Source organism: Mirounga angustirostris, unplaced genomic scaffold (genome assembly GCF_029215605.1).
Source record: "Mirounga angustirostris isolate CCGP_5_RB_7025 unplaced genomic scaffold, mMirAng1.0.hap1 SCAF_2, whole genome shotgun sequence".
Taxonomy (NCBI): domain Eukaryota; kingdom Metazoa; phylum Chordata; class Mammalia; order Carnivora; family Phocidae; genus Mirounga; species Mirounga angustirostris.
The window spans coordinates 119930840-119951649 of record NW_026991710.1 but is presented as its reverse complement, the minus strand read 5'-3'; the positions used below and the strand labels follow the sequence as shown (position 1 = coordinate 119951649).

At 36.9% G+C, this 20810-nt stretch overlaps 1 long non-coding RNA gene across 1 annotated transcript in view; it reads left to right on the top strand.

The window, feature by feature from the left end:
• Window positions 1-20554, top strand: part of LOC123848208 (uncharacterized) — a 239536-nt gene extending 218982 nt beyond the window's left edge. Inside the window, exon 4 of the long non-coding RNA XR_006791704.3 lies at window positions 20501-20554. This is a non-coding gene — a long non-coding RNA (uncharacterized LOC123848208). The remainder of the gene's footprint in view (window positions 1-20500) is intronic.
• The last annotated feature ends 256 nt before the right edge of the window (window positions 20555-20810 follow it).

Genomic DNA, 20810 nt, shown 5'->3' with positions numbered 1-20810 from the left:
GCATGGCTGAGCTGAGGGGGTAAAAGGGAAGGTGCTTTCCTGCAGCAGGTTTGTTTATATCACAGCAGAGTAGAGATAGAGATATCTCTCTCTGGAGAGTGGGATAGGCAGCTTTATTGGCAACCAGTTATATAACATCAAGGCTTCTCGACTCCTGTAACACAGTCCACTGCATTTATTGGAAACACCTGGCTCTCTCTTGTTGTTGTTGTTGTTTTTTTTTAAAGATTTTATTTATTTATTTGACAGAGAGAGACACAGGGAACACAAGCAAGGGGAGTGGGAGAGGGAGAAGCAGGCCTCCCGCGGAGCAGGGAGCCCGATGTGGGGCTCGATCCCAGGACCCTGGGATCATGACCTGAGCTAAAGGCGAACGCCCAATGACTAAACCACCCAGGCGCCCCAATACCTGGCTCTCATCACATCAACATGAGAGAACTGGGGCTTACGGAATTATACAACAATGTTACACTGACTGCTGTTATTACTGTGAATAACAAGTGGTCTTTCATCTCTCACCCAGTTCTGTCTTTTGTCAGTATTTGTGAAACTGTAGCAGGCTATTTTATCAACTTGCTTGTAGGTAAGATCTTACAACCATCATAGATCCTCATTTGATATATGGTTTGCAAATGTTTTCTCCCATTCCATAGGTTGCCTCTTCATTGTGTTGATTGTTTCTTTTATGCGAAACTTTTTAATTTGATGTAGTCCTACTTGTTGAGTTTTGCTTTTGTTGCTTATGGTTTTGATGTCATAACCAAAAATACAATGCTGTCTATAGTTTCTTTTCTTGTAGACTCCTCAATCTGGCTTGTTATCAGGGTAATCGTGGCCTCCTTTTTTTTTTTTTTAAGATTTTATTTATTTATTTGAGAGAGAGAGACTGGGGGCGAGCATGAGTGGGAGGGAGGGGCAGAGAGAGAAGCAGACTCCTCACTGAGCAGGGAGCCTGACACAGGGCTCAATCCCAATACACTGAGATCATGACCTGAGCTAAAGGCAAATGTTTAACTGACTGAGCCACCCACTTGCCCCTAGTCCTGGCCTTCTAAAATGAGTTTGAGAGCATTTCCTCCTCTTCAGTTTTTTGGAAGAGTTTGAGAAGTATTGGCATTAATTCTTTTTAAAATGTTTGATAGGGTTCACCAATGCAATCATTTGGTCCTGGTTTTTGCTTTGTTTTATTTTATTACTGATTGAATCTCCTTACTAGTTATAGGTCTGTTCCAACTTCTGTTCCTCCATGATTCAGGCTTGGTAGGTTGTATGCTATAAATTTATCAATTGTTTTTCTGGGTTATCCAGGTTATTCGTGTATAATGGCTCATAGTAGCCTGTATAATCCTTTGTATTTTTGTGATGTCAGTTTTAATGTCTCCTCTCTCATTTATAATTTTGAGACTTTTCTCTTTTTTCTTGGTTAATATAGCTAAAAGTTTGTCAATTTGCTTATCTTTTTAAAAACCCAACTCTATTAGTTATTTTTTATTGTCTTTTCTCTATTTTATTAATTTCTGGTATAATCTTTTTAAAATTAATTTTTAGTTCCATTAAATGAATATACAGTGTTATATTAGTTTCAGGTGTATACTATAGTGATTCAACAATTCTATACATTATTCAGTGCTCATCATAAGAACATATTGCCCTTCACCTATTTCACCCATCCCCTTACCCACCTCCCCTCTAGTTTGTTCTCTATAGTTAAGAGTCTGTTTCTTGGTTTACCACCTTTTTTGTTATTCATTTGTTTTGTTTCTTAAATTTCACATATGAGTGAAATCATATGGTATTTGTCTTTCTTTCATGGACTTATTTCACTTAGCATTATATCATCTAGAACCATCCATGTTTTTGCAAATGGCAAGATTTCATTCTTTTTTGTGGCTGAATAATATTCCATGGTATACATTTACCATCTCTTCTGTATCCATTCATCAATTGATAGACACTTTGATTTCTTCAATATTTTGGCTACCAAAAATAATGCTGCAATAAACATAAGGCTACATGTATCTATTTGAATTAGTGTTTTCATATTATTTGGGTAAATATTCAATAGTGGATTACTGGATCATATGGTAATTCTATTTTTAACATTTTTAGGAAACTCCATACTGTTTTTCACAATGTCTATACCAGTTTGCATTCTCACTGACAGTGCACGAAGGCTCCTTTTTCTACACATCCTTGCCAATTCTTGTTTCTTGTGTTTTTTTTTTTATTTTAGCCATTCTGACAGGTATAAGGTGATATCTCATTGTGGTTTTGATTTGTCTTTCCCTGATGATGAGTGAACATCTTTTCCTATGTCTGTTATCTATCTGTTTTCTATGGAGAAATGTCTGTTCATGTTTTCTGCCTATTTTTAAATTGGATTATTTGGGGGGTTTTTTTGTTTTGTTTTTTATTTGTGTGTGTGTGTGTGTGTGTGTGTGTTGAGTTGTGTAAGTCCTCTATATATTTTGCATTTTAACCCCTTATTGGATATATCATTTGCCAATATCTGACCTATTTAATGATTTGTCTTTTTGTATTGTTGATTGTTTCTTTTGCTGTGTGGAAGCTTTTTAATTTGATGTAGTCTCAATAGTTTATTTTTGCTTTTGTTTCCCTTGCCCTAGGAGACATATCTAGAAAAATGTTGCTATGGCTGATGTCAGAGAAATTACTGCCTGTGCTGTCTTCTAGGATTTTTATGGTTTCAGGTCTCACATTAGGTCCTAAATCTATTTAGATTTTATTTTTGTGCATGGTATAAGAAAGTGGTTCATTTTTGTTTCTTTTGCTTGTAGGTGTTCAGTTTTCCTAGCACCATTTGTTGAAGAAACTGTCTTTTTCTCATTGCATATTCCTGCCTCCTTTGTCATAGATTAATTGACCATATAATTGTGGGTTTATTTCTGGGCTCTCTATTCTGTTCTATTGATCTATGAGTGTATTTTTGTGCCAGTACTGTACTGTTTTGATTAATACAGCTTTGTAGTATATCTTGAAATCTGGGATGTGATACTTCCAGTTTTGTTCTTCTTTGTCAATATTGCTTTGGCTATTCAGGGTTTTTTGTGGTTCCATACAAGTTTTAGGATTATTTTTTTTAGCTCTGTGGACAAAGCTGTTGGTATTTTGATAGGGATTGCTTTAAATCTATAGATTACTTTGGGTAGTATGGACAGTTTAACATTTGTTTTTTCAATCCATGAGCATGGAATATCTTTCCATTTGTTTGTGTTAGTAGATAAGCCTCCCTTAGTATATGCTGGGAGTTTTTCAAACTGTTGCCTCTATGCCTTATCTCAGCAGCGTTGTTTGTTATGCTGGCTTTTTAAAGTTGAGGACTCAGTTTCCTATCACCCTCTTGTTCTCCTAGATGGAATCCACTGATTTTTAATGTTCTCAGTGTTAAGTCCCACTGATTATAAAAACTTGTGAGGTGAAGTCCCTCTAGTTTCCAAAGCCAAATGGGGATTTGTCTTCCCAGTGCAAGTCCCCCATGCTTGGGGTGTCTGGTGTGGAATCTGCTCCTCTCCCTTTTCCATCCTTGCAGTCCCTCCCTCCTGCTGACAATCTCAGGAATCAGTTTGGCTCTAGAACGTGTTTCTGTCCTTTCTACCATTTTTGATGTGGCCTCTTCTCAAAATTATCTGTGGAAAGTATGTTCTGCCAGGCTTTGGGTCATTTTCTGGGTTATTTACACTGATGTTGGTGTTATCTAGGTGCATCATTGGGCCAAGCATGAGCTTAGGATCCTCATACTCTGCCACCTCCCCCAAAATCTGTTTCTGCTATAATTTTTATTATCTTTTTCCTTCTGCTAACTTTGGGCTTAGCTTTTTCTTTTTCTAATTTCTTGAGGCATCAAGTTAGGTTGTTTAAGAATGTGTTGTTTAATTTCCACATATTTCTGAATTTTCCTATTTTCCTCCTGTTGCCAATTTCTAGTTTCATAGATATTTGGCCAGAAAAGATACTTGATATGATTTCAATTTTCCTTAATTTGTTAAGGCTTGCTTTGTGGCCCAACATGATATGATCTATCTGGAGAGTATTTCATGTGCACTTGAGAAAGATAGGGTATTCTGGTGCTGTTGGATGGAAATTCTATATGCATCTCTCTCTCTCTGCGCGCACACACACACACATGCACACACACACATTTGTTCTGTAGAGTTATTCAGGTCTGGTGTTTCATTTTCTGTCTGGATGCTATATCCAGTGTTGAAAGTGGGCTGTTGAAGTCCCCTACTATTATTGTATTGCTATCTACTTCTCATTTGAGTTATGTTAATATTTATTTAAAATATTTAGGTACTTCAATGTTGAGTGCATATATACTTACAATTATTATATCCTCTTGATGAATTGACTCCTTTGGTCATGTTAATTTTAGAATGACAATTATACATCCAACCAAACTGTAAATATTCTATACTCACATATTGTTAACTCAATTACAGACATGCAAGAAGGAAAATAGGCCATATGGGTTTGAAGTTCAGAAGAAAGGTCCGGATAAAGAAGATATATTTTGCAGTTATCCATGTTGATGAGTTTTAAAGCCATGAGACTAGATTCCACCACCTTTGAAGGAGTATAGATTGAAAAGAGGTTTGAGGACTGAGCCATGAGCCCCTATAATATTTAAAGTTTAGGGTAGATGGAAGGAGAAAGTAAGAGAGATCACCAATAAAATAGGAGGAGAACCAAGAGGAAGTGTCACCCTAGAAGCCTTGTGAAGAAAATGTCTTGGGGCGCCTGGGTGGCTCAGTCGTTAAGTGTCTGCCTTCTGCTGGGATCATGGTCCCAGGGTCCTGGGATCAAGCCCCGCATTGGGCTTCCTGCTCCGCGGGAAACCTGCTTCTCCCTCTCCCACTCCCCCTGCTTGTGTTCCCTCTCTCGCTGTATCTCTCTCTGTAAAATAAATAAATAAAATCTTTAAAAAAAAAAAAGAAAATGTCTCAAAATAGGAGTCATCAGTAGTATTAAAAGTTGTTGATAGGTAAGATAAAGAACTTACCACTATATATAACAATGTTTTGGAATTGGTGACCTGACATATGCAGTTTCTATTAAGTGTTAAAGGCAAAAGCCTATGTGAAATAGGTTAAATAGAAAGTAAAGCTCAGGGAATACCTCACTGGTTCAGTCAGTTGAGCATCCAACTCTTGATTTTGGCTCAGGTCATGATCTCAGGGTTGTGAGATTGAGCCCAGCAACAGGCTCCATGCTAGGCATGGAGTCTGCTTAAGATTCTCTCTCCTTCTCCCTCTGCACTTCCCCCCCGCCCAAAAAAAAGAAAAAAGGGAAGAACAGGAAAGTAAAGCCTAGAATAGAAAATGAAATTTCCAAATAATCTGGGATAAAAAATGAGGCAATATCTGAAGAAGAGTATGGAAACAAAGCAAGTTTTTTTTAAAAAAGAGGTTACATTTGTATGCTAATGGTAATAATCTAAGAGAAAGGAAAAATGATAGTGAAAAAGATGGGGGAGGGGTAAATGTTAGAGTTATGTGTTTGAGTAGGTAAGAGGGGATCAGACTAGAGAGCATGGGTCATTCTTTTCTAGCATCAGAAAGAAAGGCATATATAAAAGCAGATATGGTGATGGGAGCTTGAAAAATTTCTCTTATAATCTCAACTCTCTTTTCACAGAAATAGGAAACAAAATCATCAGCTGAGGGGAGATGGTGTTGGAGGTTTAAGGACAGAGAAGGCATGGAATGATTATCTAAGTGAGTGGGAGAGGGAATGGACCAGGAAGACAGGATGAGCGCTGAGCGAGTGTTCTCTTAAGGTTAAGGATTATGAAATAAAATGGAGAAGAGTGAACATGGTTGTACTTTTCTTCAGCTCTATTCAGTTGTCCAGGTATGAGGATAGAGTGTGTATGGGATCTGGGCTTTATGAGCACTGGGATTTAGCCAGATAAGTATAATGGGAGGAGAGAGGGAGTTGGGAGTTATGTGGAAATATGTGATTATAATTATGATCTATGTTACTTGTGTAGGCAGGGAAGTGAGGACTAGATGGAAATGAGGGACAATGAAAAGGTTATTGAAATCAATAGAATATAGGCAAAGGATTGATGGAAAATCTACTTGAGGGTGGTAGAATAAAAGATTGGAATTTTTGGTTGAAGAGTTTATGGAAGGAATCCAGATCTAAATGCAGATCTGTTTTTATCTAATCCACTTTGAATTCTGTGTCCTGGTCATTTTACATACCTAACCCAGTCTGGGTACTCAATTGCCTCACGTGCCAATTCTTTTTATTGCTGTCTCTGTTCCATATACTATCCAGCTCACAGAAGCAATAAGAAGCATCTTTCTGAAGAATCATTTTGATCTTGCTACTCAAATTTTTAGACATCTATAATGATTCCAGTCCATTTTCAAATCAAATTTTGATGTTCTTTACAAATAATATTTCCATGACTTCTTACTGTGCCCCTCTCTACTCCATCATATATATTTTTTTCATTTTGCACTTATAAACACAGGATATTTCCCAGGAGTTTTCTAAATGAAAAATAAATCATTTTCTCCCTTTATTTCTCACCAATTTCATTGTTTCAAGAAAAATGTTCTTAGGTCTGAAGTTTTTCTTTTGCTGCTCAACGGTTCTTTGTAGTATGTTTTCACCACCTCTCTAGAGTAATTGCACCACAATCCCAGACCTTGATCTCTAAATTTTTATTTATCTCCTCCTGTGATATCTTATAGGCTCAAAGAATAGAGTCAGGTTGTTTTTTTACCCAAATATGTGGTAAGATTCAGTCACACTGTCTTCAAATATGGAGTGGGCCTTTGTCCTTTCCAATCCTTTGGGCAGTCTGTGCACAAGTGATTCCCTTTGATGTGTTATCAAGGAGTTCCAGATGAAACCCTAACACTTTTGTTTGCTTTCATTACTGTATATTGCTCCAGGCTCAGTGTTCTAATTGTCTTTCCTTTTTAAGGGACATGTATTAGGGCCTTAGGCTATTATTTTTTCTCTATTGATTGGTTATTTTGAGTGGTTAATTCTCATTCTCATTTGATTGATTTCTTCTGTAGAACCTTGAGACCAATGATACTTTGGTAATTTTTTATATAATGGATCTTACATTTTTTTTCTCATATTCCCTTCCCATCATTTTTTTCAGGACTTTCAGGTTAATCATGAGTTTATTTACAATGACAGTTTAAGATATATTTTCCTGTTATTTCTGAAGAGGGATGCAGACTCAACAAAGCTAAGTTCTGGTAGAAAATAGTTGTTTTGATTTTTAGATGATCCTTAGGAACCCTAAAATAGGAAACACCCATTAGACACAAGATTTGGGTCCCTTATTTTTCTTTGGTAGGTATATAAGTTCCCTAGATTTGCCATAACAAAGCACCACAAGCTAGGGGGCTTAAAATAACAGAAACGTATTCCCTTTCTGGATGCCAGAAGTCCAAAATCAAGATGTTGGTGGGACTCTCTTCCCTCAGAAGCTGGTAGGGGAGGATCCTTTCTTGCCTCTTCCAGCTTCTGAGAGCCCAGGCATTCCTTGGTGTAGGGCAATGTAACTCCATTATCTGCCTCTTTCTTCATGGGTCTTCCTTCTATGTTTGTGTCTGTGTCTAAATTTCTCTCTTCTTATGACGATACCAGTCATATTGGATTAAGGGCTCACCCTCATCGAGTATGACCCATCTTAACTATCTGCAAAGATTCAAACAAGGTCACATTCTGAGGTTCTATGTATATATGAATTTTTAGGGGACATCATTCAATCTAGTACAGTCGATGTAGAAAAGAGATCTATAAAAACTGAATTATAGTTATTCCATAAGAAGGTGAATGATTGATTGATTTAAATATTTTATTTATTTATTTATTTATTTATTTATTTGAGAGGGAGGGAGCACACAAGCAGGGGGAGGGGCAGAAGGAGAGGGAGAAGCAGACTCCCCCCTGAGTGGGGCTCGTTTCCAGGACCCTGAGATCATGGCCTGAGTTGAAGTCAGACACTTAACCAACTGAGTCACCCAGGTGCCCCAAGTGAATGTTTCAAAATGATGCTGTGCAATTTGTTACCCCTTCCCTCACTATCACCATTTATTTCCTTTTTTTAAAAAAGATTTTATTTATTTATTCATGAGAGACAGAGAGAGAGAGAGAGAGGCAGAGGGAGAAGCAGGCTCCCAAGGAGCAGAGAGCCCGATGCGGGACTCGATCCCAGGACCCTGGGATCATGACCTGAGCCGAAGGCAGATGCTTAACCATCTGAGCCACCCAGGCGCCCCACCATTTATTTCCTTTTTATGAAAAGCTGACATTAAGGAGTGAAAATGACTGGGAATGAGTCATTTCAGTCATTCAAGATGTTTTCCTCTGAAACCTTTCTCCAAATATTAGAAAAATGAATGCTTTGAGGAGAAAAATAGATTTGGTAAAATACTATTAAAGTAGAAATGTTAAGAAATAATTTCCTTTCCTGGATAAATGCCTTTTACCTGTGAAAGAAAAACTAAACTGAACATCCCTTCAAGTCTTTAATTTTATCCATTTCACTTCCCCTCAATAGATGACCTAACCTATTACATTACTAAGAAGCCAGCTTAAATGAGTTCTCTAATGATGCACAGTAGCCTTCAATATCTTCATTTTTTTCCCTTCCCCTTTGTTTCTCCATTTTCTTCTATGAGGAAAGTGCATCTCTTCCCCTGGCAGAGGCTGGTCTTTCTACTCATGCTCTTGATCTAACCTCTTTTTCTTCCTCTGAGATTTTATTCCTTTGATTTTCCTTTTTCTCTACCAGCTCTTTCCCCTATGTTGACAAACACATTTAGGTCTCTGTCTCCTGACAAACTGCATTTTCTTGACTCTGCCACTAAAATCAATACTGTTTTGCTCAGATCTCAACTCTTTTTGTCCTCTCAGCAGCATTTGACATGTTGACCATCCTCTCTTTGGATTTTCTTTTTCCCCATTTTTCATTTCTTCTAGCCTCACTAATATTTCTTCCTGTCTCCTTCACTGGCTCCTGTCTCCCCTATTGTGTCTTAAAATGGAGATATCTCCCAAGGTTTTATCCTCAAAAGTATTTCATTTCTTTCATGACTTCATCAACTCTCACATCTTCAATGCATAAATTCTTTTCAAACCTACACCTCATTCTCCCAGTTTTTCATAATGCTCAGGAGAAACAGCAGCAGCAACAGTAAAGATTTTAGCCACTTAGTGATTGCCTACTGTGTGCTATCTATTTCTCTCCTTTTTATTTTTATTTTATTTTATTTTATTTTTTTAAAGATTTTGTTTATTTATTTGAGACAGAGAGAATGAGAGAGAGAGAGCACATGAGAGGGGGGAGGGTCAGAGGAAGAAACAGACTCCCTGCCGAGCAGGGAGCCCGATGCGGGACTCGATCCAGGGAGTCCAGGGTCATGACCTGAGCCGAAGGCAGTCACTTAACCAACTGAGCCACCCAGGCGCCCAAGATAATGGTTTTTAAAAAGGAGAGAAATAGGACTCCCTGGATCGAGTCCCGCATCGGGCTCCCTGCTCGGCAGGGAGTCTGTTTCTTCCTCTGACCCTCCCCCCTCTCATGTGCTCTCTCTCTCTCATTCTCTCTGTCTCAAATAAATAAATAAAATCTTTAAAAATAAATAAATAAATAAATAAACATTATCTTATTTTATCCTCAAATAAAGTCTGTGAGTTGGATGTTATTATTCCTGTTTTTTCAGAGAAGAAAACAGGTTTAAAAACATTAAGCCAATTTTTCAGTCAAAAGTAATGAAAGCCATGATACTGAGAAAGCAAAAGTTCTTTCCTTAGACTCTGTCAACATCTCAGTGTGCCTCATGTACCTCCTTACCTCCTATTTTTTGTTAATATTAACACCTCACTCCTTATTTTATTAATTTCAGGGCTCAGATTCTAAACCTTTGGTTTTTCTCCCACTTCCTTTTTTCATAGAACTTGTAACACATAATTACTTGCCAAGTTCTTCATAATGTTTCTAATCCATCCCCTCTTTTCCAGTTTCAGGGCAGCCCCACTAGTTTAAGCACCCATTTCCTACCTTGCTTATTGCAAAAAAAAAAATATTCTCATTGCTCGCCTTTGCATCCTATGCTGCACACTCCTACCTTGTGATTAGATTTACTAAAGCCCAGTTAGAGACTGTCCTTCACTTTCTCATAGTTCTTCCAAGATTTTTTTGCCTGTTGAATTAGGTACAGATTCCTCACACTAGAGGTGATAGATAAAATATTTTATTAGATATATAAAAGATTTATTTTGATGATAAATTGAGAAAATACACATAAGGCATTTAGCAAAATGCCTATGGAAAGAGTTTAATGCATATTTTATAATAATAATAATTTAGAGCTCTTCACAATGTGGCCTGAACTTACTCTTCCAGCTTACATAGTTCAAGGCCCTTCGACCATACCCTCTATTCTAACAGGACACATTAGCAGGTATTCACTTTTCTGCTATAGTGCTTTCATTCATACTGTTTTCCTTCATGTCTTTTTGTTCTCTGCTTTTGAAATCCTTTGTATTATAGGTCCTTCTCAAAGGCCATCCTCATGAAGATTTTTCTGATTCAAGATTTCTTGCTCCAGGTCGATAAAATTGTTTTCTACTATAATCCCATAGCATCTTGTTTATTACTCTCAAATGACAAGCAACATAGACAATATGGTAATGTAATTGTCTGGGTACTTAGCTCATCTTTTCTGGATTATAAAGTCTTTGAGGGCAGTACTTGCATCTAATTAATTCTGCATCTTTATAGAGGCTAATATAGTAACTTGAACAATACTTGTACTCAATACAGGTTTGAATTTAATTTCTATCATTTTTCTCTAAATTTATTAAGATAATAGTCTACTACAACAAAAAGACTCCAAGTGCTCTGACTCAAATAAGATAGAAGTTAATTGCCTTGAGGGAGGCATGGGGTCCAGGGGACATAGGTCACTCTGTTCCCTCCACAAGTTGACCCAGGGACCCAGTTTCCTCTGTGTTTCTGTTGAGCCAAATTTCCTTGGTTGCCTCCTCATCTGTATGATAGAGGTAGCTTACTTGTTTCATGTTCCCAATACAGCTTGTGGAAAGAGGACGAGGGAGTAGAAGGCAAGCAATTATCTTACAAGGAAGCAACATAAGTTATACAGTAGATCCTATTTACATTCCAGTGATGTCAGTTTAGTCACATGGCCACACTGATTTGCAAGGGAGAGAAGGGCTTGTAGTCCCTACATGACCAGGTAGTCATAACCCCATATACTCAAGGACATTTCTATTTCCAAAAAGAAAACTTGAAGAATGAAAGGGAGAGGACAATTAGCAGTCTTTGCCACACTTCCTCATGAGATAATTTGCTGTTATATTTTGTTTTTACTCTCAGTATCTTCTCATAAGACCATAGATTAAATCCTTCTGAATAACTGAGTATTTTGGATAGCAGGGTATGTATCTATTAAGGCACTAAAACTTTTTATTTGGCTCTTTCCAATAGAAATCTTTCAAAATGTATTTCATCTTCAATTGAATTATTGGTCTATTTTAATCATTTCTTGGATGCTCAGCATCATTTTTATAAACATCAACTATTTTACTGAAATGAAATAGATGTCCTTGAACAGATTGGTTCAGGTTCCTTTTTATAAACTTTCACTACTCTTGTGATGTAATCCAGTGATGTGCCTTTGGATACTCACTAGGCTTTTATTCCCAAACTCAATGTCCCCAGTTCTTATGTTTATTTTTAAACAACACCCTAACCTGCTCCTCTTGCTATTAAGTAGACTTTTAATTGGTTATGCTTGCTGGTGTAGGTTCAAATGCCTACAGAAGTCCTTGTTCCTCTTCTTTCCTGCTGTTTATAGCATTTTATGGGCTTAGAAATCAAACAAAAACTATGTAGTTGGCACCGTTCCAGTATTTTACATATTTTAATTAATTTTATCCTATACCAACTCTATACAAAGTATTATTATTTTGCTCATCTTACGGATGATCCAAGAGAACACTAAGTTTAAGTAACTTGCCCAAGGTCACAGAGCTAGTAAATAGCAGAACCATGATTCAATTTAGACAATCTAACTCCAGAGTTTTTGTTCTTAATAATTACACTGTACTGCCTTTAGGCTTCTTTGAGTCTATTCAAACCAAGAATAAATAGATTCAGAAAGAGTGTGAGAGGCATTCTTGTATAAAAAGTATTTTTGGAGGGCGCCTGGGTGGCTCAGTTGGTTAAGCGACTGCCTTTGGCTCAGGTTGTGATCCTGGAGTCCTGGGATCGAGTCCCACATCGGGCTCCCTGCTCAGCTGCGGGTCTGCTTCTCCCTCTGACCCTCTTCCCTCTTGTGCTCTCTGTCTCTCATTCTCTCTCTCTCAAATAAAAAAAAAAAAAGCATTTTTGGTTTTTAGAGCATTCTCTCCTTGCCCTGTTACATGAAGTTTGAATTGAAAGATAAACAAGTTCCACAAAGGTGAGGTAATATGACAGCTTATTTGTTGAGGCAGTTATGTCAGAAAGCAATGAGGAAGATTATTCTTACCATGCAAAATAGGTCAATTATAAAGCAGGGATTCAGAGGTGAAATCAAGTGTTTCTTCTCTTCTACATTTGACGTCACTGTAATTGGAAACCCATTCATTCTCTTTTGTGGGCAAAACAGTTTGATGCCCATTGGTTTAGAATATATGTGAGATTGATGTTTCACATATTGACTGTTCATGCCACCAGGATGTTAGAAGGAAAATTTCAAATGAAGAAGGAAAAAGTCAAAAAATGTTACCAGTGTTTTTCTTTGGTGCTATAATATAGAAGTTAGTTTCTAAAAATGATTGATTTAAAGGAAAAAAAAGAAGATTATCTTTTGGTCAAAGAAAAAGATATTTACCTCATGTGAAAAACTGGTACTTTGAAGGAAATGTGCATTTGAAAAATGTAATGTAAAGTATCTGGGCAACATTTTAACTTAAAGTATAAATGTAGCAGAGAGCATCTTAGGGTGAGAAGATACTAGCTGGGAATAATGCCAATAACCAAGAAAATTAGTCAAGTGAAAAAATGTTCTGTAAATGCTGACGGTGAAGAGTAGGCACTATCTAAGTTTGTTACAACTTCCACAAGACTGATACTTTCAAAGGACTTTTAGGCTTTGCTAATTTATTTTGATGACTAACATCAGTTTTTGGAGTATTTCTTGGGTGTTTACTTATTTTTCTGTTTCAAAAACAGCCCAAAGCATTTTTTTTTTTTTTTATAGCAGAGGTGACTATCACTGAAAACTAAGGAGTCTCTTCTCTTAGCTATTGCTCTGAGTGGTTTTATTGTAAGGCAGCAGCATATTTTGGAGGTCTGCAATTTGGTTTATTACAAAACAAGGATGATAGTAGAATTTTCTATAAAATTACATACTTCTAGCATTTGTACTTCTGCACCTCATTAGCCTGTCAAAATGAGTGGTTACATTCATTTTTTATATAAACAATGCATATAATTATAAAACTCAGACTGAAGCATAGAAAGGAAGTAAACCAGCCTATATAGCATCAAAATGAGTGTGAAGGATGTAGTGGTCTAGCACTAGGAAATTTTCTATTTCTACAACCTGATATTGGCAGACAAATGTTACTACTTCCAATCAATAGATATTCCTATCTCCTCTTCTCCCTATCTCACTCAGCTATGAGAACACAAGTATACATTGAGGAACACAGAGCCCCCTGAAAAGTTAAAAAAGAGGGAGAGGGAGAGGGAGGGAAAGAGGAGTATACAGAAGTCAAGTATTAATTGTGCCAAAGTGTCCTACTGCCAAAGTGTCCCTTAGCTTATACAGATTTCCTTAAATTCAAGCAATATGAGCTAGAGCCTACTTTTAAGGTTGTGCTAGTTTCATGTATTTAAATCTCTTTAGAGTTTACACCACTACTCTGAGTATAGGAAGAACTTGCCCAATATCAAAGCTGAAGTGTTTGAATTCCTATTAGAATTTTAAGCTGGTTTATTTAGCCTCATCTCTGACTCTGGAATAGAGCAATGCCTTGTGCAATCTTGAGCACTTGATTTTGTAACTTTGGTCTTTTGGGTAGGATAATTTTCCATCTATCTGATCATCTGTATCAAATTCCCTGGCAGAGGTTGAGGTCATGCTTCAGCTACCACATTCCTTTATGACAAGTCTAAGTACTTTGACTGCAACATGTGACTATGAATGTAAACCCAGATCTGCTTGTTGCTTTTTCTTCTGGCTTTTGTGTCCATAAATTTTATCTCATTTTTTTTTTACCCCACATAAACCTTGATTTTTATTCCATCATTTGACTGCATTGCAAGAACGAAAATATCCACTCAGGCCAAACTTGTAATAAGTTTCCTAGAAGACTGAAGATTTGAATGTCAAGGATTTGACATTGTCATGATCCTGATTGCTTCATTTTCTTTGTATTTCTTTCTGTGCTTCACTCTTTTCCTCTTATTTTGCCTTGGAATTATTCAAACTCTGTCTCTTTATTATATAAAGTATTCCCCGTTCCCTCCAAGCTTTCATTGGTTGATATGTGGGCCTGAGGGGCTTAACTTGTACTCTAAGGACCTCTTATGATGTCTTTCCAGCAAAGAGAGCTCTATTTTTTAGTATTATATCAGCTGTTAGCTCTTATAAACTTTAACTATCCTATTATGGGTCATAGCTCAATAATTTTATTAATTGCTTTCCTCTTTACATTTCTGCCTTCCCCTGTCATCTTCCTTCCCATTTTCCCTTCATTATTCATGTCTCCTTTCCTCCCTCCTTTCCTTTTTTCCTTCCTACTTTGCATACCTGATGTTTACGAGATATTCTCCTAAGCACTGAGATAAGGAGGATGAAGAAGACATGTCCTTACTTTTCAAGAAGAATCAGTCCAGAAAGGGTAGATAGATAGATAGGTAAATAAATATTAAAAAAAATACAAATGTGGGAGGCAGAGAGGGAGGAGGAAAAGCTGGGCATTTCACAGTTGCTAACATGGAGGATTTTTTTTGGAGAAAGCAATCATGTTGGTTTTCAACATGTTGAATTTTTATACCTGCAAGACACCTGAGAAGAGGAAAATTCAGTTTGGAGCTTTGAAAGAGATTAAAACTGGAATGTAAATTTAAGCATCGCCAGCATGTGTGGATGAGATTATTCAGAAAGGAGAAAAAGAATAAAAAGAAAAAGGGACCACAGAGGATGCAATCCTAAATAAAACCCACTTTTGCTGGTAGTCAGAAGCAGAGCCACTAAAAGTAAAAGCAAAAGTAAACAGTAAAAGTAAAAAAAAAAAAAAAAACAACCATGGAGACTAACCCAGTCCATTTTCTTTTTTTTTTTTTTTAAGATTTTATTTATTTATTTGAGAGAGAGAGAATGAGAGACAGAGCGCATGAGAGGGAGGAGGGTCAGAGGGAGAAGCAGACTCCCTGCGGAGCAGGGAGCCCGATGCGGGACTCGATCCTGGGACTCCAGGATCATGACCTGAGCCAAAGGCAGTCGCTTAACCAACTGAGCCACCCAGGTGCCCTAGAAATAGACTTTTTTTGTCTTTTTTCTTTTCTTTTTTTTTTTTTTTTGAGAGAAAGAGAGAGAGCACATGAGAGGGGGGAGGGTCAGAGGGAGAAGCAGACTCCCTGCTGAGCAGGGAGCCCGATGCGGGACTTGATCCCGGGACTCCAGGATCATGACCTGAGCCGAAGGCAGTCGCTTAACCAACTGAGCCACCCAGGCGCCCCTAACCCAGTCCATTTTCAACTCTTATCTTCCTCTTATGACTTTGAAACCATGGATAAAAAGAATGACTAGCCAAGCAAGGTAGGATAAGAATAGAGAGTAGTACAGGAAAGAGAGGAGGATCTTCATAAGGAAGGGAGTAATTGATGGTGTACAGTGTTCCAGAAACATTAAGTTCACTAAAGATTGAAAAGGGGCCATTGAACGAGTGTTCTCCCTTCCTTAACCTTCTTCTGTAGATGGTTCCATCTTGTTCTGTTTCAGTGAAGATGGAGGACAGATGCTCACCAATTTTCTCAGTTTTCTTGCCTAATACTTTTTTCATTTTTTTCCATTAAATTCCATTCTTTTAGTATTATTTTGGGAGACTTCTCAGGAATATATTCTAGTTTTTTATTTCTCTAAAACCCCTATTGAATCTTTATCTTGACAGAGTCCCACTGAGTGAATTGAGTTAATGTTTCATTCTACCTCATTATGCTTTCGTTACTTCATTCCTAGAGAGCACTTATTTTTTAAGACGCATATTGAATTCCTGGATTATATTCAATTTGTGGTGCCCTGTGATCTTTAGATTTCTTTTGTTTACATTTCTGTTTTGGGCCAAAATTAATAGATCTTAGTATGTCATAATATAACTGGTTTCAAAGGATATGGTTATAGGAAACTGGAGTATTTTGTTTTGTTTTGGCAGGTGTGGAGAAATAGAATCTAAGTAAACATAATGGAAAAGATGAGACATAGACAATTATTAAAAAGATTTTTTCTGTTAACAGAATTTATGCTGAAGGTTTCTATAAGTATGACCAGTGATCAGTAGAGTCTTTTCAAATTGGCAATAATAAAATGACTTTCTAATCCTGTAAGAATATAAGTTGAACAGATTAGATGCTCAAAGAGTAGAATGTTGCTTTTCTTAAGTCATAAATTTCTTCGGTTTTGACGTCTCTCAAAAAGTGATTTTATGCTGCTATTTTCTATAAAATATATGACTGTTTTTATGATAGTTTTTACATTATTTTATTACTTTTATAAGGATACTTGAAATAAATTTCAGTGTATTTTTTTACAAGGAGAACAGAAAGATAAAATTGCAATGAGGCTGAAATAATTCCTACATCTAAACATTCATCATATGAATTTATGTAAAACTTTGCAATCACAAGGCCAGTGAGTCTAAAAGTCTACTTATATGTCATCCTTCTTCTGGAGGAAGTATATTTCTATTCTTATCATATTTGGATGTCAGAGTTCCTGTGACCAAGAGTTCATCTAACCTAAAACAAGTCACTGGGGATCAAAAGAAACTGCTGGGGGTCTTCCTTCAAGTCTTTCTTCAGGTTCATCCATCCTAAGAAATGCAGTTGATTGCAAGGATCTTTAATCCAGAAGGGCTTATCTTATCAGGCATGGTAGGGGCTGAGATGCTAAGTTTTAAAACATTTTATTATGATTTTCCTTAAACATATAGCAATATTGGAAGAATTATACAGTGAAAAACCACCCTATATATAACCACAACCCAAATTCTATTATTTATATTGTCCTATAGGTATTTTATCACATTTTATATATCCCTTTATCCCTCCTTTAATTCATCTTATCTTTTTGATGCATTTCAAAGTAAATTGCAGATATCAGCATACTTCTCCCTAAACATTTCAGCATGAATATTATTAACTAGAATTCAATATTGAATTACTATTTTTCTTTTGATATAAAATTTATATCAATAAAATGCACAAACAGCATATTCACTGAGGTGTTTTGTTTTTGTTTTTGTTTTGAGAGAGAGAGAGGTAAAGAGAGAGGTTGCAGAAGGGCAAAGGGAGAGGGAGAGAGAGAATCTTAAGCAGACTCCACACCAAGCATGGAGCCCAATGTGGGGCTTGATCTCAGAACCCTGAGATCATGATCTGAGCTGAAATTAAGAGTCCGATATTTAACTGACTGAGCCACCCAGGTGCCCTACATTCACTGACTTTTGACCAATGAATACACTTGTTTAAACCAAACGCATATCAAGATATCACCACCTGAGAAAATTCCTTCACGACCCTTCCAGTCAAATCCTACCTGTATCCCCAGAGGAAAATACTTTTCTAATTTTTTTTCAACCATAAATTAGTTTTTCCTATTCTAGAATGTCACATAAATGGAAGAATACAATATGTAGTCTTTTGTGTCTGACATTTTTTTTCACTTATCATAACGTTTTTGAGAGCTAAGTTGTTGCATGTATTGGTAGTTAATTGCCATTTTATTGCCAAATTGTATTCCATTGTATAGATATATCAAAGATTATTTATTCATTCTCCTATTGATGGACCCTGGATTTTTCTAGTTTTGGGTCATTATGAATAAGAATGTCATGAATATTGTTGTACAAGTGTTTTCATAAACATATGCTTTCATTTCTATTAAGTAGATATCTAGAGTGGAGTTATTAGGTCATGGGTGAGGAGAAGTTTGTTCAGTTTTTTAAGAAACTGCCAAGCTTTTTCCCACAGTGTGTGTATCATTTTGCATTCCTATCAACAATATATGAGATTTCTAGTTGCTCTACATCCTTGCTAAGATTTAGTGTTGTCGGGCGCCTGGGTGGCTCAGTTGGTTAAGCGACTGCCTTCAGCTCAGGTCATGATCCTGGAGTCCCTGGATCGAGTCCCGCATCGGGCTCCCTGCTTGGCAGCGAGCCTGCTTCTTCCTCTGACCCTCCCCCCTCTCATGTGCTCTCTCTCTCTCTCTCATTCTGTCTCACATAAATAAATAAAATCTTAAAAAAAAAAAAGATTTAGTGTTGTCAGTGTTTTAAATTTTAGCCATTATGGTGGGGATGAGAGCTGCAGGACTTAGGAACAAATCCTTCTTCCACTGCCCCCCAATTTTTCTTCTTCCTTTCCTTTCCTTTCCTTTCCTTTCCTTTCCTTTCCTTTCCTTTCCTTTCCCTTCTTTCCCTTCTTTCCCTTCCCTTTCCTTCCTTTCCTTTTCCTTCCTTCCTTTTTTCTTTTCTCTTCTTTTCTTTCCTTTCCTTTCCTTTCCTTTTTCTTTTGTTTTTCTTTTTCTATTTCTTTTTCTTTTCTTTTCCTCTTTTTGCCCCAGGAAGCTCTTGCAGCACTCACTGCCTAATTACTAAGACCATAGAGAGTCTAGGGTGTTTTGCTAATTTAAATTTTTGATCCAGATGGACTCTGTTTTATGGGCTTCTTGACCTTGAAGACTTCTACCACTTTTCTTTAGCTGCAATACCAGATTATATAGGAACTAATCCAATCTTCTTCCAAACTCTTGCCTTTTTTTTTATGACTTTGACACAATGAACATCACAATTACCAGCTAGCTGATCTAGACATAAAAGCAGGGGAAGGGTATGGAAGAACTATTACCTTTTCTATGAGTGTTTTATGCAAGATAAAACATTTATACATTAAACTTAGAATGTGTCAGGTCAGTTAGAAGAAAATACTGGGAGACTGTTTATGCCTGGCAATTCCACCTGCATAGTTTGCCCTCTGTTTCTGTATTCTCCCTTGAAAGAGTATGAAGAACTCCTTTTAAAACGATTTTTCTTCTTGGTTTCCCAAAAAGCTGGATGAAATGAGTAGATGTGTTGAGGTGTGCTAAATAGAACACTGAATGGAGAAAGGGGAACCCTCTTACACTTTTAGTGGAATGCAAGCTGGTGCAGCAACTCTGGAAAACGGTATGGAGGTCCCTCAAAAAGTTGAAAATAGAGCTACCCTATGACCCAGCAATTGTACTGTTGGGTATTTACCCCAAAGATACAAATGTAGTAATCCAAAGGGGCATGTGCACCCCAATGTTTATAGCAGCAACATCCACAATAGCCAAAATATGGAAAGAGCCTGGATGTCCAACTACAGATGAATGGATAAAGAAGATGTGAGATATATATATATATATATTACACACACACACACACACACACAATGGAATACTACTCAGCCATCAAAAAATGAAATCTTGCCATTTGCAATAATGTGGATGGAACTAGAGGGTGTTATGCTAAGCAAGATAAGTCAGTCAGAGAAAGACAATTATCATATGATCTCACTCATATGTGGAATTTAAGAAACAAAACAGAGGATTATAGGGGAAGGGAGGGAAAACTATAACAAGACGAAATCAGAGATGGAGACAAGCCATAAGAGACTCTTAATCATAGGAAACAAACTGAGGGTTGCTGGAAAGGAGGGTCGTGGGGGGATGGGGTAACTGGGTGATGGTCATTAAGGAGGGCACGTGATGTAATGAGCACTGGGTATTATATAAGACTGATGAATCACTGAACTTTACCTCTGAAACTAATAATACACTATATGTTAATTAATTGAATTTAAATAAAAAAATAAATAAATAGAACACTGAACATACCTTTTTTTAAACTTATGCAGCAGCATTTTTTCCCCCCAGCTCATCCAGGTACAAAGAGCAGGTGGTTTGTAAGCCGCTGGGAGTCTGATTGTGCTCATCAAACATTTCCTCAAGAAGTCTTGATTTTGAAGAATGCTGTCATATATGAACTTTAAGAAATCTGGTATTAGCCCCATGTAATGTTCTAGGTCATTGGCTTGTAATGTTATTTCTTGAGATACCTACTTTTTAAACCTATTCTCTGAGACTTTTAATTTAATTTAAATTGTTATTTTTATTGAGTTCAGTGTTTTACAGCTGCATGTAGCCATTGGTTTTAGTGTCATAAGATTTTTATTTTTCTTTGTTAGGTCTTTCTCCTTGACTGTCCTCTTGTGCCTTAAATTTGGATCAGGATGTTCATGAAGAAAGAAGATCTGAGTTCTGCAAATCTCTTAATATTGTATGGCTGATTTTCTCTATTCCTGGTCTCAAACTATCATTCCCTTCCACTCATTACAGTTATTAAAGAAATTTTAACCAGTTGTTTTGCCCTCACAAACATAAAACATCTTGATGCTTATCTTAAAGTAATCCTAGGCAATAGTATCAGTAATATCATTTTACACATGCACAGAGAAATATCATTCTCATAATTGTCTAAAGTAGAAGTCATGACCT